This window comes from Leucoraja erinacea, chromosome 29 (assembly GCF_028641065.1).
Source record: "Leucoraja erinacea ecotype New England chromosome 29, Leri_hhj_1, whole genome shotgun sequence".
NCBI classification, from domain to species: domain Eukaryota; kingdom Metazoa; phylum Chordata; class Chondrichthyes; order Rajiformes; family Rajidae; genus Leucoraja; species Leucoraja erinaceus.
Genome location: NC_073405.1, coordinates 12450397 through 12473887, shown reverse-complemented (window position 1 = coordinate 12473887; position 23491 = coordinate 12450397). Strand labels below are relative to the sequence as shown.

The 23491-nt window shown below is 43.5% G+C and overlaps 1 protein-coding gene across 1 annotated transcript in view; it reads left to right on the top strand.

Annotated features, from left to right (window-relative positions):
- Positions 1-6430: 6430 nt before the first annotated feature.
- The window catches only part of LOC129711171 (leucine-rich repeat and immunoglobulin-like domain-containing nogo receptor-interacting protein 3), a 97264-nt gene continuing 80203 nt past the window's right edge, over positions 6431-23491 (top strand). The window contains exon 1 of the mRNA XM_055658630.1: positions 6431-7357. The gene's annotated coding sequence lies outside the window, so the exon portion shown is untranslated. The remainder of the gene's footprint in view (positions 7358-23491) is intronic.

Here is a 23491-nt window from a genome sequence, read left to right as displayed (position 1 = left end):
TGCACTGTAGCAACAATGAGCCACTTCATGTCAGCTCAAAGATTGTCTAGATCTTGCTGTATTTCTACATAAATTACTATGTAAAATGGCAACAACAAAATCCTAATGGTGATACCAATGGCATTTCCATGTTCAAGACATCATTGAGCATTTTATGGACCTCATTCCTAAATGTTACTGTCATACAGAAATGACTGGTTCGTTCTAATTTCAAATAAGCCAGGTTCTAAATAAGCCAGCCACAGTCTGTTGGGATCAACAACCTCACCTCCTCCACTCTAACACTGAACACTGGCGTGCCACAGGGCTGTGTGCTCAGCCCTCTCCTCTACTCCCTCTTCACCCATGACTGCGTCCCTAAGTATGGCTCCAATGCCATAATAAAATTTGCCGATGACACCACGGTGGTAGGACTGATCGGGGACAACAACGAATCAGCCTATAGGGAGGAGGTCCAGAACCTGGCAGCCTGGTGTACCAATAATAACCTCGTCCTCAACTCTAAGAAGACGAAGGAAATCATCGTTGACTTCAGGAAGACCAGAGGTGGCAGACATACCGCCATCCACATAAACGGAACTGAGGTGGAGCGCGTCTCCAACTACAAATTCCTCGGGGTACACATCTCAGAGGATCTGTCCTGGTCCCTCAATACCACCAAACTGATCAAAAAGGCGCAGCAGCGCCTTTACTTTCTGAGGAGGCTTAAGAAAGCTCACCTGTCCCCCCAGATCCTGTCCAACTTTTACCGCTGTACCATCGAAAGCATCCTGACCACCTGCTTCACGGTATGGTACAGCAGCTGCACCACAGCTGACAGGAAGGCACTGCAACGGGTAGTGAAAACCGCTCAGCACATCATCGGTGCCCCGCTCCCTGCCATGGATCCCCTCCACCGAAAACGGTGTCTGAGACGGGCCGGGAAAATCATCAAGGACCCCTCTCACCCTAACCATGGACTGTTTGCCCTCCTCCCACCAGGGAGGTGGTACAGGAGCCTCAGGTCTCGCACAAGCAGGCTGAGGAACAGCATTTTCAATAACACCATTACACTCACAGTCCCGTCGCTAGCTATCTTTTATACTCTCCCATTTGTATACATTTATTTGCCTATGTACCAGTTTAATTCATCCATAGTCCACACATTGTTAACTAATATTTTTATTTCTACTATCTTGCACTATGACCAGACGCTAAACTGCATTTTGTTGTACCTGTACTCGTATTTGTGCAATGACAATAAAGTTGAGTTGAATTGAATTCTATTCACGATACATTATAGTTTTTTAAATTCGATTTGTCCCAGGCTGTGAGTTGTTCTTTGGCAGAGGGAAGTTACATTTGAACTCTCTTTCTGACGGGCATCATGCTCCAAAAGTGGACAATTCTGATGTGGTTGTATTGTGGTTCACAGTGGACTCTCCTTGGATTCAGCACACTGTCTCTTCACACTGGTCAGCCTCTTTCAGTGTGTGATCGATCAATTTAACAACAATACATTCTTCTGCAGCTTCTGCAAGTTTTGTCAAAAAATAATTGAATTCATACTGTGGGGTTGCATCACAGCGTGGTGTTGGAACAGCTCTACCCAAGCCTGCAAGAAGTTGCAGAGAGATATTGGTGTAGCTCAGTCCATCACATGGACTTAAATTCCCACTATTGATTCCCATCTACACTTTACGCTGCCTTGGAAAAACAGCCAACATAATCAAAGACTTGTCCCACCCCAGTCATTTATTTTGCTCCCACCAGGCAGAAGATACAGAATCGTGAAAGCACGCACCACCAGACTCAGGAATAGATTCTTCCCTTCTGTTATCAGGCTTCTGAACGATCCTTCCATAAGCTAGGGTACAGTCCGATTCACCTCTACCCCATTGTGGACATTGGACTTTGTCTATGGAACAGACATGCTCCAATGCTGAGAACTATATTGCACGCTGTAACTTCCCCTTTGCTCTCTATTGTACTTGAGTTTAACTTGTTTTTTGTTTTGTTTATTTTATTAGAAGTTAATACAGCACAAAACAGTACAGTGGTACCTAATTTTAGGTGCCAACTATGTAATACCGTAATCCATTCTATGACCTTTTTATGTTATATAAGCAAGACAAGAAAAAAGAAAACAAAAAAAAAAAAAGCTAGATGGTTCATGAAGTGTGTATATAAAAAAGAAAAAAGAAAGAGAAAGTGGAAAGTAGAAATAGAAGAGAAGGCCCCTTAAAAGAGAATTTTTCAAATCTGTATTCAGAGATGTAGATCTATCCGCGTCATGAACTGAAATCAGCAATCTTTACGGTACCGAGTTTAACTTGATTGTATTTATGTATAGTATTATCTGAATCTGATTGGGTATAAAGCAAAAAAAAAAAAAGCTTTTCACTATACTTCCGTACACATGAGAATAATAAACCTCGGCCATCCCTCACGAAAAGCAGTCCTGAATGCTAACCCTAAAACGGAGGTGCTGAAACGGCGGTGCCGAATGGTACCATTCCGTGCAATTCCACAGTTTCCCCAAGTCCTCGTCCTTCTCTCTGGCTTCACATTTCACTTTCTACTCTCCTTATCTTGTACAGTTTTGTCTCCTATCAATTTCTAGCCTTTGTCCACCCATCTGTCTGTCTAGCAAACAGCCCCCCTCCCCCAGACATAACTTTTTGACATAACTATTAGATACATTATCTTGCATTCTGTGGACATCCGCACAAACTATAAATATATTCTCTTAATTTAAGTGTAAATTTTTACTTTGAACAACTCATGAATCTCTTGCTCTCTCAGCATTCACACAATCAACAAATTCATTTCCTTCCTTATTCTTCCACCATGAGTTAAAGAGGAGGTTTGCAAATGGCACAGGAGTTGGCAGTGTAGTGGACAGTGGGGAAGATTGTTTAAGGCCACAGCAGGAAGTAGATCAGATGGAAAGTTGGGCAGAGAGTTGGCAGATGGAGTTTAATCCCCAAAACTGTGAAGTAATGCATTTGGAATGTCAATAGGAGTAGAGAGATTTTGGGGTGTCTCAAATACCATTTACCAACTGAATTTACAATTTTGCAGATGACACCACCTTAATGGGCCAGATATCAAATAATGGCGAGATGGAGTACAATTAGACAAATTTATTTGTCACATGTACAGTGAAATGAATTTACCATGCAGCGATGCAATTGAAAAAAAGAACACACAATACACTTGTGTGAATTTATTGTGAATTTAACACAAACATCCACCACATCATTCTTCACGGTGGTGGAAGGCAACAAAGTTCAGTCAATCCTCCTCCAAGAAGAAGATTGAGAATCTCGAAACTTAAGCGTGGCAAGTGCGACATAACTCATCCATGCTGAACAAGATGACCCATCTAAGCTAATCCTATTTGTCCATATTTGGCCCATGTATACCTCTAAAGCTTTCCCATTCATGCACCTGTCCAAATGTCTTTTAAATTGTATTATCAACTCGTTCGATTTACCCTCTGTGTCAAACAGATGCCCCTCGGGTTGCCTTTAAATCTTTCTACTCTAACCCTAAGCTTATATCTCATGGTTTTAGACTTCCTAGCCTGGGAAAAAAGACTGTAAATATCTCCCCTACCCCAGCCCCTCATGTTTTTATAAACCTCTAAGGCGTCCCCTCTCAGGCTCCTTTACATCAGGAAAAACAGTCTCAGCCTGTCCAGTCTATCCTGATAACTCAAGCCCTCCAGTCCTGGCAAGATTATTGTACATCTTCTCCGCATCCTCTCTTGCTTAATCGTAGCCTTCCCATAGGGTGTTTGAGTTTGACTTGATTCTATATCCAAGTAGTATTATCTGATCTGACTGGATAGCATGCAAAACAAAGTTTTTCAGTTCCGTTTATTGTCACGTGTACTGAGGTACAGTGAAAAGCTTTTGTTGGATGTTAACCAATCTACAGAAAGACAATACATGATTACAATCGAGTTAATTACAATGTATAGATACAAGATAAGGGAATAAAGTTTAGTGCAAGGTGGAGCCAGTAAAGTCCGGTCAAAGATAGTCCCAGGGTCACCAATGTGGTAGATAGTAGTTCAGGGCTACTCTCTAGATGTGGTAGGAAGAGATCACTGTAGTTTGGTATAACAATAAACCTAAACCTAAGACATTGCCTCCACTGCGCAAAGAAGCTGCAGACATCTGTCGGGGAGGATGGGCTGGTGTTAAACATTTAGTAGTTGCTGTCGTTGTAATTAACAGGGACGGAGCAGATGTGGAAGTGAATTGAGTTTTACAATCCAGAAGCTGGCAGCAATGCCAGTAGCATCCTTGAGGGGTCATTGTCAGAGAGATCCCTTATGGGAAGTGTGCGGCATGCTGGAGTGTTGCTGGATTCTCTTAGACTTGACACTATTTTTGAATCGCTCTTCCATTACAATGAGAGAGAATGGTATACCCACCTATATCTTTAAACACACGCACAGTAGTGCAGCTGATAAGAGATGCTGCCTGAGCTTCAAAGACCTGTATTTTATCCCAACGAGTGCTATCTTTGTGGAGTTTACACATTCTTTCTACACAGAATAAAGTCCCAGCCTTCCTAATCTCTCACTACAGCTCAGGCCCACACGTTCTGGCAACATCCTTGTAAATTTTCTCTGCATTCTTTCTAGCAGGGTGACCAGAAATTAAAACAGAACTCCAAGTGGGGCATCACCGATGTCTTGTACAACTGTAACATAACATCTGAACCTCTATACACAGTAGCCTGATTGAAGGCCAATGTACAGAAAGCCTTAATGATCTCCGTATCTACCTGTGATGCCACGTTCAAGGAACAATGTACCTGCACTCTTATATCTCTCTGCTTTACAACACTCCCCGACACTCTGACATTCACTGTGAAGGTCCTCCCCTTGTTTAACTTCCCAAAATGCCACCCTTTACACTTATCTGTATTAAACTCCATTAACCTTTCCTCAGCTAACTTGGCCACCTGATCAAGATATTGTATAATTTCTGATAACCATCTTTGCAACCTATGACACCACCAATTTTAGTGCCATCTGCAAACTTACTGATCATGCTTTTTAGATTCTCATCCAAATGGTTGATATAAGCAGCAACCTCAATGAGCCCAGCACCGATCCCTGAAGTGTACTCCAATGTGAAAAATAACCTTCCACAATCACCCTTGCCTTCCTTCCGGGGCTGCACGGTGGCACCGCGGTAGAGTTACTGCCAGTGCTTGTAGCGCCAGAGACTCGGGTTAAATCCCTACTACTGGTGCTGTCTGTACGGAGTTTGTACGTTCTCCCCGTGACTTGTGTGGGTTTCCTGACCTCCCACACTCCAAAGATGTACAGATATGTAGGTAAATTGGCTTGGTAACTGTAAAATAAAATTGTCCCTAGTGTGTGTAGGATAGTCTTAGAATAAGTGGCTACAGTCTTAGAATATAGGGGAGGTCATTTAAGACTGAGGTGAGGAAAAAAAAATTCACCCAGAGTGTGGTGAATTTATGGAATTCCCTGCCACAGAGGGCAGTGGAGGCCAAGTCACTGGATGGATTTAAGAGAGAGTTAGATAGAGCTCTAGGGGCTAGTGGAGTCGAGGGATATGGGGAGAAAGCAGGCATGGGTTATTGATAGGGGATGATCACGATGAATGCGGTGCTGGCTCGAATGGCCGAATGGCCTCCTCCTGCACCTATTTTCTTTGTTTCTATGATAGTGTTAATATTCAGGGATCACTGGTCGACGTGGAACCGATGGGCCAAAGGGCCTGCTTTGGCACTGTATCTCACAACCAATACTAAGCTAAATCAATTCTCTACCCAATTGGCTGGTTTTCCCTGGATCCCATGCAATCTAACCAGAGCAGACTACCATGCAGAACCATTTCAATGTCTCGCTGAAGTCCATATAGCCAACATCTATGGCTTTGCCCTCATCATCAATTTTGGTTACTTCTTCAAAAAGCTCAATCAGAAACCGTGGTGACTATCCCTAATCAGCCCCTGCCTATCCAAATTCATATATATCTTATCCGTCAGAATCCTCTCCAGTAACTTGCCTATCACATATGTTATGTTCCTGGGATGTCCTGTCTTATGAAGAAAGATTGATAGACTTGGTTTACTCTCCAAATTAGGAGATTGAGAGGGGATCTTATAGAAACTTACAAAAATTCTTAAGGAGTTGGACAGGCGATCAGAAAGATTGTTCCCTCTCCAGGGGTAACTTGGATATCACGAGAGATGTTTTGTTCACACAGAGAGTGGTGAATCTCTGGAATAGTTGAGGCCCATTGGCTTTTCCTTGCAGCCTTCCTAAAGAGAGAAGGCAGGTACGGGATACTGAATTGGATGATCAGCCATGATCATATTGAATGGCGGTGCAGGCTCGAAGGGCCGAATGGCCTACTCCTGCACCTAATTTCTATGTTTCTATGTTCACAAGTGTATAGTTCCCAGGCTTTTCCTTGCAGCCTTCCTAAATAGAGGCACATCATTAACCACCCTCCAGTCTTCTGGCACCTCACCCATGTCTAATGATAATTTATTGAAATATTTTTCTCTCTCAACCTTTCGCCAGGCAATGAATTAAACTGACATCTCGGGAGACAAGGAAACACTACTAGTATATAAAGCAGCAGCAGCAGCAAGCTGAATGTGAGGTCTTTGTTCAAATTACCTGCAGTTCTGTGTCTGTTCACATCGCTCGCTGCTCATTTGCTCTCCGTGAAATAACTTTGGCAACCGACCAAGAATTGTGTTAGCTGAGCAAGGTTACCATCCAAACCAGCTCCGACAGACAGCGTGTGTGACACATGAGAAACCAGAGCTGCCTTTGTTATTTTCCTTGCTGCCTGCGAAGATTACCTACAAATTATGGCGGCAAACCATTAAAGGCACCTCTGAAGACTCGTGGATATTAATACATAGATATAATGTCTATTTCTACAGTGGCGTTCACAGCCAGGGCAAGGGCATCTGGCTGCAGTGAGTGACAGGTGGTTCTCCGAACACCTCTGACAGATGTAACCTCGGCAGAACATTGAAGTTTTGGCTGGAAGCAGATCGGAAGAAGTGAAGGTTGATTCTGGGACATCAGCTCTTCCCCGAGATGTCCCCAAAGGGTAGAGGAATGAGCAAAACATATCTGCATTCCTAAAATAGCACCAGGCAGTGTGGGCTGGCTGGACAGCAGGAGGAAAAAAAAAACATGAAAAGTACCTTCCAGTCATTCCATTCAGATTTTATTTTGTTCAGTGTTTCACTGCAAGTCGCTCACAGTCCGCTTATGGTCAGCAGCTTAGACGAAAGCTGCAGCTGCTACTAATGCTACCCACGATTATGGCATGGACTGCAGGGATGAACACAAACCTCGGTAAGTGCTGTGTTGCATTGATAAATACTGCTTCATCGTTTCCACTGACTTTGAATATGTTGATGATTGCAGCTATTCCTGTTTCTCACTGTATTCTTCCATATGCGAACAGATAAGCAGAAATATTCCCCCCCCCCCACCGCTCTGTATTTTTGATGCTACACATTAAATCTCCCGCATAAAAGGAGATGTTACTGAATTTTTAATTCCCATCAGCTCCAGAATATGTCAACAAAATCAGCAGCCCACGAGGCATTCCGCACAATGAACTGCAGCAAAGCTGGGATTCAGTAATCTGCCTGAAAGTGGGATATTTGAGAATATGGTGAAGCATCAAAATTGTCTGTTAACCTGAATTAGAAACTGCATCCACATACCAATGATGCACATTGCTATTCATGTCAGACAGGAAGATCTTTTAAATCATTCCGCAGTTTTGCAAAAGGCTCATAAAAGTTATTTTACATGTCAATGTTATACTGTTGCACCAAAGCCCCTTAATTAACTGCTATTAGTGGTTTAGATTGGATTTATCAAAATTTTTGATTTGGATTACATTTTACTGAATGTCTTATTACCCAACTCACTAATAATCAGTGTTATTAATTAATTATACAGATGCGAAATTGGATAAATGATTCTGTTTCAATCTTCAATTTAAATATCCGTATGGTTCTTCAATAGATATTTTATAACTGTATTCTGTCATATTAAGAAAATCTCACATGTTTGGATAAATGATTTTGATCGCAGCTTTGCAGGGAATTTCCGCGGTAGTTTTTGTGAATTAAATTAATTGCTTCGGGAACAAGATTAATCGCAAGGATTAAATGAAGTAACTATTAATATTATATGGCAAAGAGAATTAAAGTTCAGCAACCAGGAGATCAGGTAGGTTCAGGCGGACTGAACAAAAGTGTTCAGCAAAACGATCGCCCAGTCTACGTTTGGTCTCGCCGAAATATCCACATCTTGAACAATGGATACAGTAGATGAGGTTGGAGGAGTTGCAAGTGAACCTCTGCCTAACCTGAAAGGAAGGTTGGGGTCCCTGGACGGAGTCGAGGGAGGAGGTATAGGGACAGGTGTTGCATCCTTTAATTCTTCTTCCCATTCGCACAGATACATTTCTCTTCCATTGTCAGAGTGAGGCTAAATGCAAAATGGAGCAAAAGCATCTCATATTTCACTTGGGCAGCTTACAGCCCAGTGGTATGAAATTTGATTTATCGAATTTCAGGTAGTCCCGGCATTTCTTCTCTCTCCATCGCTCCCCCACCCAAGTCGCACTAGCTTCTTATCTTCACTCTACAAACAGCAAACAATGGCCTGCTTCTTTTATCATCATTACTTTTTTGCACATCTTTCATTCATTGTTCTTTATCTCTCCAAATCACCGTCTATATTTCTCATTTCCTTCATCCCTAACCAGTCCGAAGGAGGGTCTCAACCCGAAACATCACCCATTCCTTCTCTCCAGAGATGCTGCCTGTCCTACTGAGTTACTCCAGATTTTTGTGTCTAATGTGCAATTTGTTGAGGTCTTGGGAAGAGGTATTCCCAAACCAAACTGTGATACAATCCCATTGCACACTTTCTGTGGTACATCTATAATGGTTTAAACTAGCTTGCCTCGATTATAGCAGACATGGAACTCTTAAAGAGACAGAGCTTTGTAGCTGGGCTTGGTGATGGAAGTCATTCCAGTGGTCCTGGTAGCATCTTAAGGGATGATGAAACATTGGAGTGTGTGGGCAAGTAACACAGAAGTCCTTGGTCTATGTGTAGGAAAGAACTGCAGATGCTGGTTTAAATCGAAGGTAGACACAAAATGCTGGAGTAACTCAGCGGGGACAGGCAGCATCTCTAGCGAGAAGGAATGGGTGACGATTCGGGTCGAGACCCTTTTTCAGACTGATGTCAAGGTAGTGGGCGGGACAGAGATAGAATGTGCAGGTTTAAATCGAAGGTAGACAAAAAATGATGGAGTAACTCCGCGGGACAGGCAGCATCACTGAAGAGGAGGAATGGATGACTTTTCGGGTCGAGAACCTTCTTCAGACTGATGCCGGGGGAGTGGGTGGGACAAAGACAGAATGTGCTGGTTTAAATCGAAGGTTTGATGTGAAGAGGAAACGACTAGTCCTCTGATCTCAGAGGTTCATACAATCTTAGAGTACCACAAAACAGAAACAAGTCTTTTGGTTAAACAAGACCATGTTAACTAGGATGCAACAATTAACACTAATCCTACACTATTCCCATTTTATTCTCTCTATATTCCAATACTGTCCCACCAACCCTGTACAGATTCTAATACTCACCCAAACATTAGCGTCAATTTAGAGTGGCCATTTAAACTAATACCACATCTCTGAGATGTGAAACAGAGCAATCCAGGGAAACTTTCAGCGTCACAGGGAAAAGATGCAAACTCCACAGAGCACCAGAAGCAAGAATCAAACCCGGGTTGATGGAACTGTGAGGCAACAGATTCACTCATCAGGTCACAACGCAGCCCAGATACTTTCAAAGGCACTCTGGGCTATCTGCTAATGGAGCAGTGGGGAGCAGATATTGGAAAAAGTTGAGTCCCAAGGTTCTGGAAGCAGTGTTACAAGAAATTCAGTGACTTTCAGTGAAAGTCAATGTCAGTGAATACAAATCCCATAACTCGCGTGGCTGAGCCACAGGGAGAGGTTGGGCAGGTTGGGTCTGTATTCCTTGGAGCGCAGAAGACAGATGGGTAATCTGATAAAGGTGTATAAGATCATGAGTGGAATAGATAGGGTGAATGCACACATACTTTTACCGAGGATGGGGAATCAAGAGCTAGAGGACATAGGTTTAAAGTGAGAGGAGAACAAATTAATAGGGACCTGAGAGCCAACTTTTGGCGGGTATATGGAACGAGTTGTCTGTGGAGGTAGTTGAAGTAGATACTATAACAGCATTTAAAAGACACTGGATGGGAAACGTGGGCAAATAGGGACTAACTTAGATGGGGCATCTTGGTTGGCATGCACAAGGTGGGCTGAGGGCCTGTTTTGCTGCTGTGTGAGTGACTCTATTATTCCCCGTCTCTAACTTGTCAAATGTACCTGTGGACTCTCACTCTAAATGCACAATGTTCCTTTCATTAACTGGCCAATAATCCATCAAAAAAGACATAAAATGCTGGAATAACTCCGCGGGTCAGAACAGCATCTCTTGAGATCACGGATACCCGGCGTTTGGGGTTGGGGCCCTTCTTCAGAATGACTACAGTCGTCTCAAGGAGCTTCCCGTCCACGACAGACGGGGATGATTTGTTTTTAAAAAAGTCTTGAGGAGTAGGTTTAATCTACACTTGGTAATGTAGGAGTTACTAAAAGAAACTCAGCCTAGTTTTGCCAGCGGGAGATCCTGCCTGACCCATTTGATTGAATATTTTTTGTAGAGGTTAATATTGAGGGCAGTACAATGGATGTACTCTACTTTGGTAGCACTTTGTTCATGCCTTTAACAAGACCCCACATGGGAGATTGGTGCCCAACGTTAGATTCCATGGGATCCATGGGGAACTTGGAAAATTAGATCCAAAATTGGCTTGATGGCAGGAGCCAGTGAGTAATGATGGAGAATATACTTGTTAGTGGAAGCTTATGCCTGGTAGCGCACCGTGGGAATTTGTGCTGGGATCCTTAATGTTCGTTAGAAATGTTAACAATTTGAATATTGATGTAGGAGCTATGATTGGTAAGTTGGCAGATTTCATAAAATATATTTGGTGTGGTTGACAGCAAACAGGACAGTCCCAGGTTACGGGAAGTTATTGATCAGTTGCAATGGCAGATGAAATTTAATCCCGACAAGTATGTAGAGATCTACTTTGGGAAGTCAAATAAAGATAAGAAATACACAATGAATGGTTGGGCCCGATGGAGTTTTGAGTAACAAAGGGACTTTGGAGTACAGTCCTTGACAGTGGTTGCAGTATCGCTAGATAAGATGTTTAAGAAATAATATGGACACTTGTCTTCAATGGTCAGGGCATAGAATATAAGAATAAAGAAGTTATGGTACCAGGTTATAAACATAGAACAACATAACACAGGAACTGGCCCTTCAGCCCTCAATGGCCATGCCAAACATACCAGGTAAAAAACTAATCTACGCTGCATGTACAGGATCTATTTCTCTCCATTCCTTGCATATCCATATGACGATCTAAAAACCTTGTAAACGCCACAATCGTAGCTGCCTCTACCACTGCCCCTGGCAGCACCTTCCAGGCCCCGACCAGTCTCTGTGTAAAAAAAACTTGCTCTGCACATCTCCTTTAATTTTCTCCTAAAGATATGCCCTCTAGTCTTTGACATTTCCACTCTGGGGGAAAGGTTCTGTGTCTACCTTATCTATGCCACTAATGTTTATACACCTCAAACATTGGTTCGGTTACAGCTGGAGTAGAGTATGGGGTCCTTGGCTGCAACGCAAAGGTTGCAATGGAGAGGGTACAGAGGAGATTCACCAGGATGTTGCCTGCGATGCAGTGTTTCAGCGAAGAGAGACTGGAGAGGTTGGGTTTGCTCTCCTTGGTGTGGAAGAGGCTGAGGGATGTATATAAAATGATAAAGGCTATAAGAGGAGATATTTCCATAAGACAATAAGACCATAAAACATAGGAGCAGAGGTAGGCCATTCAGCCCATCCAGTCTACTCTGCCATTCAATCAAGGCTGATAATATTTTTCCCTCTTAAGCCCATTCTTCTGACTTCTCCCCATGACTTTTGATCCCTTTACTAAACAAGAACCTATCTTCCCTTTAACAATTCCCTATAATTCCCAGGCACCAAAACCCAAAGGACAATTTTTTGCAGGAAGGATGAAGCAGTTTACAGGCTGAGGAGGATTATTTTCACCCAGAGGGTGGTTGAAACCTTAATATAGCAACAGATTAGCACGCAATAAAGGAGTCAAATCTGATGCCTTATAAACCATTTACTGCTCAAAAAGAGAGATTTGAACAAAACATCTGAACAGTTTGAAAATAAAGAGTCGGAGTCGTAGTTGTACTGCCATGCTGAGCAAGTTGACACATTGGGCTAGTCCCATTTTCCTGTGTTCAGTCCAAATCCCTCTGAAGCCTTCCTATCCATATATCTATCAAAACACCTTCTAAAATCAAGATTAATGCAAAGTAATATTGTATTAATATACCATTGAAACATGAACGTATAATTAAACAACAGTGATATGACATATTATCAATAAACCTGGAAATTATTCATCAGATAAATCCAGATACAGTCAGAATTGATCTATGTTATTTTGGAATCGTAGATATCACTTTTCTCCCCAAAGGCATAAATCGATTGATTATCCCCAAAGTAAGTTATGGTACATGAATCATTTTCTACCCGCCTAAATTAATGAATCAAGTTAAGTATTAACCTGTTCACTACCAAGTTATTTTTTCACTATTGGCCATAACCTAAGTATACTCGGGGGGGTGGCACTAAACAGGTTACTAACTACAAGTAATCCTGGCATTCCCTCTCTCTCCATCCCTCCCCAACCAAGTCACACCAGCTTCTCGTTTTCACCCAACAAACAACTAACAATGGGCTATTTCCATTATCATCATTACTTTTCTTGCCTATCTTTCATTCATTGTTCTATATCTCTCTACATCATTGTCTATATCACTCGTTTCCCTTTCCCGTGACATTCAGTCTGAAGAAGGGTCTCGACCTGAAACGTCTCCTATTCCTTCTCTCCACAGATGCTGCCTGTCTCACTGAGTTTCTCCAGCTTTTTGTGTCTATCTTCGGTTAACTCCTCTGTCTGGTTTAGCTATCTTACAATCAGTGCCCTGATGCGCTCGTAACAAATAGTTAACGGTCTCAGTGTGTCCACGTTTTGATCTGCGATTTCGAGAGCATTTGTAGTCGTGTAAAAGCCAAATTCTCTGTTTTGTACCAGTACATTTATTTTAAAAAGTCAACTCCATTTCCTCTGTATCAGTCGGGGAGGAATTTGATTCCTACACCTTATTGATTGATTGATAGAATTTATTGCCACACAACCAAGGTCGGTGGAATTTTGGGTTGTCAGCAGCGGTACAATAATAAAGAACACAACCACAATAAAAATATAACATAAGGTTCTTATCTCATAAGAATCTAAAGGTCATTATGCCCATTGAAGCCTATCCCCTCAGTAATCAGTCTCTTTCCCTCTGTACCCTTGCACAGAAGATTGCTATTGCAAATATTAATCATCCCTTGAAAGAAAAAGTCTATTTGATTTTGTTTTTGTGATAAATTATTGTGTAGATATACAGTATATCCTCTGTCCCCGGTTATCTTTTGGATTTATTTTTTTATCAAACAAATTAATATTTTATATTCCTCGATGAGATGCCTCCTAATCTTCTATCTAGACTGGAGAGCTTAATCTGCCCTAATCTGTGCCTGTAGCCCTTTCTCGAGGCACTATACGATCATTACTCGGATGTTTATGCTCTTGTTGGTGTTTGACAATTGCCAGATCCTGTGTGAGGTGTCCCTGGCCTTAGATTCTTCATGTTTTGGTGTCACTATAATGTACAATAAAGCAGAAGGATGTAGCAGTGTAAAAAGCAGGTAGTTCAAATCAATTGATACACAGCCACTGTTTAAGCAGTCATTTCTGTCTATGGAGGGTTGGATCCCACAAAGTTGCACTGTAGAAACTAAGATCGGGGACATACCTTTAGAAAGGAGATGAGGAGGAATTTATTTTGTCAGAGGGTGGTGAATCTGTGGAATTCATTGCCACAGATGGCTGTTGACGCCAAGTCATTGAATTTTAAAGCGGAAATTGACAGGTTTTTGATTACCATGGGAGTCAAAGGTTACGGGGAGAAAGCAGGGGAAAGGGAAAGATGGATTAGCCATTATTGAGAGGCAGAGTAGTCTCGATGGGCTACTATGACATGAATTTATGAAGTGCAGATGCTGGCTAATACACAAAAGGACACAAATTGCTGGAGTAACTCAGCAGGTCAAGCAACATCTCAGGAGAACATGGATAGGTGACGTTTCAGGTCGGAACCCTTTTTTAGACTGAGGAAGGGTTTTGACCCAAAACATCACCGATCCACCTTCTCTGGATATTGCCTAACCTGTTGAGTTCATTACCCCAGCACTTATTGTCCCTTTTGTCATTTTTTACATAGTTGCACATAGTTTAAGCAGCATTAACAGGCTGAAATGTCAAACAATCCAAGGCTCGCCAGATCCAGCATCTTTTGCTTCAATGGATTTCGATAGCATCTTTGGAACATCAGAACATTGAATAGTTACCGTGTCAAACAGCGTGGAAACAGGCTATTCGGCCCAATGTGTCCATGCCGAACAAGATGCCCCATGTGTGGAGAGATCCGGAAAAAAACAGGAGGTGCCGTCGCACCGCCGTGGACTTGCCATCGGAGCCTGTGATTCCTTGTCTGGGATCGACGCTCCAAACGTGGCCTGTGGATATCAACATCGAGGAGCTCGCAGTCTCGGGTAGAGGCTGATGTCGGGAAGCTCCAAGCCAAATGAGGTTTAACCAGCCCCGACCCGGGGTCTGATCGCCCAGCGCGGGGGAAATGAGGTCCCACCCCGATCGGGAGCTTGATCGCCCCGACGCGGAGGGTTCGACCGCCGGCTGCAGGGGCCAAGATCGCCCCAACAACGGAAGGTTCGAGTGTCCCCGACCCCGGGAGAACGAAGGGAAGAAGATTTAACTTTTTTGCCTTCCATCACAGTGAGGAATGTTGGGGAATCGCTGTGGTAGATGTTCATGTTAAACATTTATTTGGGTGTCTTATTGCTCTTTATTGGTATGACTGTTTGGCAAATCAAATGCCTCGTATGTGGCAAAACATACTTGGCTAATAAAATACTGTAATGATTATATATATTCTGTCAGGTTTAAGAGACCTAGTTCTAGGTGAAGTGAGGTGGGGGAGTGAAGAGGGAATTTTGCAGAAGAGTCCGAGTGACGGAAAGGATACAGCATTGGAAGCCCTGGTCAGGGTTGAGTGGGAATATGAGGCGGAATACAATCGGGATCATCCCCAGGAAGTGACTGGGAAAAGGGATGGACACATGGCTGGCGGGCAGTGAAAATGGTGACTTTGTTCATCTCAATATTTATTGGAGGACACTAATGCTCTTGTAACACTGGATCCACTCCGGGACCCTCTTTGTCCTCGGCAGCCTCTCCCTGTGTCCTTGGGACTCCGGCCTCGTGAGGTAGTGGCTATACCATTAGTGCCACTGTGCTGTTTGAGTAGGGTAAAAGTAGAATTGTGAGACATCGCTACCATCTACAACTTTTTTCAGCATCGGATTTGATCCATGGTTCAACAACTCCAATAAGTGGATCTCAAGTTATTACGAGCAGCTGAGCACATTTACCACTCGACCTAGTTAAGCGATAACATGGAGTGCACCATTATGATGCCTAATTCTTTCAAATGGACACGATGAGTTTAGTCGCATCAGGATGTGCATCTCTTCGGAAGGTTGGTGATGAAATTGCAATCAACTGTATGAAATATTCATACATAAAACCTGTGCATGTGGGCTTGTATTTTTCACACCAGGAATAGCTTGCTCAACAGATCTGAATCTCCCCGTTGCACCATTTGTTAAAGATTATCACAAGGACTGGATACAATGGTATCTAGGCATAATTACAAATAAATCTGGTACAACAATTGATAATCTAATTGAATGGCAGCCATACTTTGATGCGAGGGATGGATAATAGATAGACATTGGTCATCAGTGGCAAAGTATTACTTATTTATTGTAATCATTCCTCATCAGGTCCACCTTAACTCACAGTAAGCCGACACGGACTAATAACTGATCAAAATCTCTAACCCCGCCTGTTATGAGAAGCCAAACGAGTCTGTGATAAACTTCTAAGCCGACACGTGGGGAAACAGTAAAGGTGTTGTTGATATAAACACACAACAGGATGCTGTTGGAATAAAAAAAATAGTTTTATATTTCTCTGCATCCTAGTGACGTGTCACTGAATAAGATCCACAAGTCCACACAGACCTAAAAACCATGGTCCTTGGGAACTTCACTCTATTCACAGGCTTAAGATGAGAGGGGACATGTTTAAGAGGGAACTCGGGGACAACTGTCTCATTTTAGAACAGTCTGTATCTGGAATGAGCTACCAGAGGAAGTTATGGAAGTGGACTTTCAAATTTGGATGGATTTATGCACAGAGGGATATGGGCCAAATACAGGCATGTGGGACTGGTACGTTATACTAACTTGATCGGTATAGACAAGGTGGGCCAAAGGGCCTGTTTCCATGCTTTAAGGCTCTACTACTATACTCCTAATAACCTGTGAAAATGGGAAACGTAGGAATCATCATGGGTGGAAAACCGATTCACCTAAACTTTGCCCAATCAAAGTATTATATGATTGGGCCATACAAAGTAGTGTAAAGAAGGGTCCCGACTGGAAACTTAATCTGTCCATTTCTCTCCAGAGGGAAGGAACCCAGACAATTCAGCATGTCAGGCAGCATCTCTGGAGGATATGGATAGGCAAGGTCTGGAGAAGGGTGCCAAACTGAAACATTGCCTATACACATGCTCCCGAGATGCTGCCTGACCCGCTGAGTTACTCCAGCACTTTGTGTTACACGCATTTCCACTTCCATGTGTCTATGTCCTCCCGCAGTCTGCTTGTTTTGCTCAATGTTCCAACATCCGCAGTCACCTCCTTCTCCAGGGCTTTGGTGTTGAGCCAATGATGAAACATCTAATGTGGATAGAATGCAGGCAAAGTGGGAGGGTGGGTGTGTAGTTTGCCTCAATCTGATCGTCATGGTGTGAGTTCTGTGCAGTAAAGTGAGGAAGCCACTAAATAAACTTTGCAACTGACAGGAAGCTGAACAAGACTGATTCCCTGTGCATCGTGATAGCATGTTCCTCCAAGTGATCATCTGGGTGAGATATGTTCAAGATCTGGCAGAATTAAAGAGTACATAATATTTACATTTTCAGGACCATGATTTTAAGGAAACTGGGCCCACAGATTATGTCTGTAGAAGGATCTTGCCCCGAAATGTCACCCATTCCTTCTCTCCAGGGATGCTGCCTGACCTGCAGCTATTTGTGTCTATCTTCTAGATGTTTAAACGCAGCATCTGCAATTCCTTCTTACACCCACAGATTATTGCCTGGTTGGATTGTACTTGGATTATTTTGTTTGGAGTGTTTGGAGACTGAGGGGAGACCAGAGAGAAGTAAGCAAAATTATGAGAGGGATAGATAGGGCTGTCAGAATCTTTTCTCCAAGGTGGAAATGTCAAAGACTAGAGAGCATAGATTTAAGTTGAAGGGGGGTGGGGGATTTTAAAGGAAATGTGCGGGGCAAAACCTTTACACAGAGGGTGGTAAGTGCCTGGAATGTGCTGCCAGGTTGTTGAGGCAGATACGATAGTGGTATTTGACACTATTGGATAGACACATAGATATGCAGGGAATGGAGGGATATGGATCATGTGCAGGCATCCCACAAGGCTTGGACATAGTGGGCTGAAGGGCCTGTTCCTGTGCTGTACTATTCTGTTCCAGATGGAGAAGGCACCTTCAAATTAGCACCAGAGTGAGTTGCGTTTAGAGGCAGAGCTAGGGGCAAGTACATTTGAGAAGATGTTTCAGTTACAAATAGGCATTATAGCCGTACAGGACCATCATAATGCATGCATTGTATTTTGTAATATTTCACATTATATAATCTTTGATATTTTCAAGTGACATTTTATGTCACACTCTAGTGCATGCATTTACATTTGCGCAGACTTAACAATTTTTTAGAAGAATTCTGATTCATGTTGCTCTGTAAATCTTGAGCAGTTTTACCAGAAATGCATGACAAACCGCAGAGACATGTGTGAGAGTTAAGTACTGTACCAACAAATCAGCAAAGCTAGAACTTTGATTGCTTCTTCCAATAAAGTTCATGCTTCACTGGGAGGTATTACTGAGCTCCTAGTAAAGCAAGGGCAATATTTAGTTTACCGTTCTCTACAAATGCACCTGGGCCAACTCGTGGGTTGGCCAATGAATTGTCCCAAACAGAGTTTGTGCACGAATATCTGGCACTTGGCTGCATCATGACTTGGTTCATGACTTGTCGTGTTCCGTGCATTAGCTTGATGCTTGCTTTATGTATTCCGCCAGTTGGCTCATGAATAGCACGCTTGATTCATCAGTTCTTCATGATTGCTGCCGATTTGGTTCATGCTTTACGCTCGCATGGGAGTAAATTTGAAAGCACTGCCCGCTTGAGGTGCGCAATTTGCGGGGGAAATCATTCGTGTTGTCACCAAAATTCTGTCTGTCCACGCTGATTATTTTTCAACCTGCTGCACCAGGTGGTTGAAAAATATAAGGGGTTGGACAGGCTAGATGCAGGAAGATTGCTCCCGATGTTGGGGAAGTCCAGGACAAGGGGTCACAGCTTAAGGATAAGGGGGAAATCCTTTTAAAACCGAGATGAGAAGAACTTTTTTCACACATAGAGTGGTGAATCTCTGGAACTCTCTGCCGCAGAGGGTAGTCGAGGCCAGTTCATTGGCTATATTTAAGAGGGAGTTAGATGTGGCCCTTGTGGCTAAGGGGATCAGGGGGTATGGAGAGAAGGCAGGTACGGGACATTGAGTTGGATGATCAGCCATGATCATATTGAATGGCGGTGCAGGCTCGAAGGGCCGAATGGCCTACTCCTGCACCTAATTTCTATGTTTCTATGTTTATATAATATACCATCCCAGTCAAATTGAGGGAAAGAAAAATCAGACAAGATGTACAGCATGGCCCTTCAAAGAACATATGTAGAATAGTGCAGCGCAGGAACAGGCCTTTCAGTCCACAATCTGCATCCGAACATAATGCCAACATAAACTAATGTCCTCTGCCTCCACCTGATCCATATCCCTCCATTCCTTGCATATTCATGTGCCTATATAAAACCCCTTAAACCCCACAACTATTGTATCTGCCTCCACCACCACCCCCTGGCTATGTGTTCCAGGCACCCACCATTCTCTGTGTAAAAAAAAATAGGCGAATCTCTTTTAAACTTTGTCTCTCTCACCTTACAGCTATATCTTACATAGAAACATAGAAACAGAGAATAGGTGCAGGGGTAGGCCATTCGGCCCTTTGAGCCTGCACCTCCATTCAATATGATCATGGCAGATTATCCAACTCAGTATCCCATACCTGCCTTCCCTCCATATCCCCTGATCCCTTTAGCCACAAGGGCCACATCTAACTCCCTCTTAAATATAGCCAATGAACTGGCCTCAACTACCTTCTGTGGCAGAGAATTCCACAGATTCACCACTCTCTGTGTAAAGAATGATTTTCTCATCTCGGTCATAAATGACTTCCCTCTTATCCTTAAACTGTGACCCCTTGTTCTGGACTTTCCCAACATCGGGAACAATCTTCCTGCATCTAGCCTGTCCAACCCCTTAAGAATTTTGGAAGTTTCTATAAGATCCCCCCTCAATCTTCTGATCAGATTCTGCCCTTTGATACTTCCACCCTGGGAAGAAAGGTTCTGACTGTCTATGCCTCTCGTAATTTTTATTTACTTCTATCTTGTCTCTCCTCAACTACTGACACTCCAGAGAAAACAATCTGAGATTATCCAACCTCTCCTTGTGCTTTGTGTGTCATGACCATCAAGAATGTTTGTCATATGTACTGACATTGGAACAATTATATTCTTACTTGCCGGCCTGTAAATACAATATTCATAGATAACGTATAATAAACAAAATATTCAATATATTAATAATTCCAATGCTAGTGCTTTCTAATAAAACTGTGCATCTGCCAAATTTACATTTGGTTCCTGGTGTCAGAGAACACACATGATAATCATCCACATCTATAGAGTCATGTCTGTGGTTTTACACACACAACAACTAGCAGTGTGCCTGACAAGGGCTGTATATGTATGTGATGTCGTTAAGAATGATACATTCCTATTTGGGCAAAAATAGGACTGATAATAGGCTTGTGATGCCAAATGCATGCAAACTCACAGACTATTCTCAAAATTATCAGGAGGAGGAAAAAATCAATTTTCGGCTTATAATCCACTGAGCGAGTCCAAGCACTGATCCCAGATTATAGCACCAGCCCCCAATGGCATTGCATATCATGGAGAAATCTCTTTTTTTAGATGCAGCGCAGCACGCAATGTGGTTGCTCCGTCTCTGTGAATGGGGAACACTGAACAATGAAGGTCAGTCTCCTGCTCGTGCGGATCTAGTGTCCACACCGATGTGTTGTGTAATGTCTGCAGGAGGTGAGGGGCTTGTGTTCCAGGTGGTTCTCGACCACGGACTAAGAAGAAATGGGGAAATGAACCTTGTAAAAATTGGGGGGAGTTTCTGTGTCTGTTTGTACGTGCTAGTGTGCACATTTACAAAGATTATTGAGAAATTACATTGAAGAGGTGTTGACACAAGGAACTGCAGATGCTGGTTTACAAAATAAACACCCACAAAATGCTGGAGAGCTCCAAAGTGCTCCAACATAGTGGGCGGCACTGAGGTGCAGCAGGTAGAGCTGCTGCCTCACAGCGTCAGAGGCTTGGGCTGGATCCTGACCGCTGGATCCTGGTGCAGTTTGCACGCTGTCCCTGTATAGGTTTCCTTTGGATGCTCAATTTCCTCTCATGTACCAGAAATAGAGTTAGTGAATCTTTTGATTTATGGAAAGATACAGCATGGAAACAGGCCCTTTGGGTCACCGAGTCCACACCGACCATCTATTGCCGTTTCACACTAGTTCTGTGTTGTCTGACTTTCTCATCCACTTCCTGCACAACCTGGGGCAATTTACAGAAGTCAATTAACCTAAAAACCCACACGTCTTTGGGAGGAAGCCAGAGCACCCGGAGAAAACCCCAGCAGTCACTTTGAGAGCGTGAAAACTCCACACAGACAGCATCCGAGGTGAGGATTGACACTGTGAGAAAACAACTCTATTTGCTGCACCACCATGCTACCCTCAGATCTGTATATGGGGTAGACAGTTTGAATCTATATCTCACAATGGAAATATCTAACACTTGAGGGCATAGCTTTAAGGAGAGAGGGGTAAAATTAAAGGAGATGTGCAGGGCAAGTTTTTTACACAGAGGGTGTAGGGGCCTGGGAACATGCTGCTACAGATGGTGTTGGAGGCAGATACAGTAGTGGCATTTGGAATACATGTAGGCAAATAAGAATCGATCTTGGCATTATGTTCGGCACTGACATTGTGGGCCAAAGGGCCTGTTCCTGTGCTGTACTGTTCTATGTTCACCCATCCTGGACAAAACATCAGAGAACTAATTCAGCAGAATGAGCCGTGCTTTCATCTGCACATTTAATATAGTCTGTTTCTAGGTCAGGCATTTTTCCTCTAACTATGGAATCTCTTGTTTATAAGGCAGTGGACCAGGTGTGAGCATTCATAATTAGAAAGGCAAAGAGAGCTAGAAAAAAAAAGGATTTTGACAGGAGATTAAAGTACAGTGGAACAGTACAACAGTTGACATCGAAAATAACATTGCAAAAAAACAACTGAGATGGAAATAGGGCTTGGATTCCAGACTTGCTTTCTCTGACTTGGTTGCTGGCTACAACAATCTGTTCTACTCGTACTGTTCTGAAGATCCTCTTCATTTCACCGCATTCCCACACACTCCCTTCCAGTGATGTTACAAAGGATTAATCTCTGTGTGAGCTTACGGATGAGTAAGTAGCTCCCTTGTGAGTGATGAAAACAAGTAATATTGGATGTGGAATTGATGTGTCATATTTTCAACTTATTTTCTGTACTCTTCGAATGTCCTTTCCCGAGCATCCCTGGACCTGAGTCACAAACTGTTAAAAAATCTTTCCACGGATCCCGAGTGTTTAGAACATTTTCTCTTTTTATGTCCCTGAGATTTTCAGAGGACTCGTTCTTGTTCTGAACAACTCTCTGTGACTTGGTGTCTCTGTGCAGTCAAAGCTTTGTACAAAAACTGGGGGCACATCACTGTGGGGTCAATGCCTTTGATTCATAAGTTGTGAGAGCTGAATTAGGCCATTCGGCTCATCAAGTCTACTCCGCCATTCAATCTATCTTTCCCTTTCAACCCCATCCTCCTGCCTATAACCCCTGACACCTCGGATTACTTCCATGTAGGAAATTATCAACACGGTGGCTGAGCAGTCGGTGCAGGGACCCAGGTTCAATCCTGACCTCCGATATTGTTTGTGCGAAGTTTGCACATTCTCCCTGTGGCCACCTGGCTTTCTCTCGGGTGACATTACATCCCAAAGCCAGGTTATTTGACCACTGAAAATTACTTAAATAACTGTAATCAAAGAGGAGCAGATGGGCAATGGTGACAGTGAATCGGTGACAGGAAGGAGGGGAGGGGAATGGGAAGGATGGAGCAGCTCTGCTGAGAGATAGCATTGGGCCAATGGTCTCTGTCTGTCTTTTAAAAAAACAAGAACGTTCTTGACACTAAACTATCTGCTTTTGTTACATCACCCGGAAGTGGCGGCGCGGCTCTGGCTGCAGCGGCTCATCGGCAGTCCTGTTTGTTTTGTGCTTTTTTGTGTTGTTTATTTTGTTTGGTTAGTCTAGTTTTTGTTTTTTTAGTGGTGTTTTGTGGGGGGGGGTGGAACGGGGTGTGCAGTCTCTCCCTGCGGGGGAATGCGACTTTTCTGTCGTATTCCCCTTCTCTGCCTCCGTCGGCGCTGAGGCCTAAATGGAGCTGGCGACCTCGAGGCTCCGGAGGCAGAGACCGTCAAGACTCGCCCTGAGTTCGCTCCCGTGAGGGCGGTCCGGCACAGGAGAGGAGCGGCCAGCTCGAGATGGAACGAGGTTCCCGTCGGAGCGGCCGAGCTCGGGGAGGTGCGGCGCTCGCAGCCCGAGGGAGGTTCGGCCGAAGGGAGGAGCAACGCCCTAGTCGGGGCGGCCCGGCCCGGGGAAGAAGCAACGCTCGAGTCGGGGCGGCCCGGCCCGGGGGAGGTTCGGTGCCCGTGTCGGGGCGGCCCGGCCCGAGGCTGAAGTC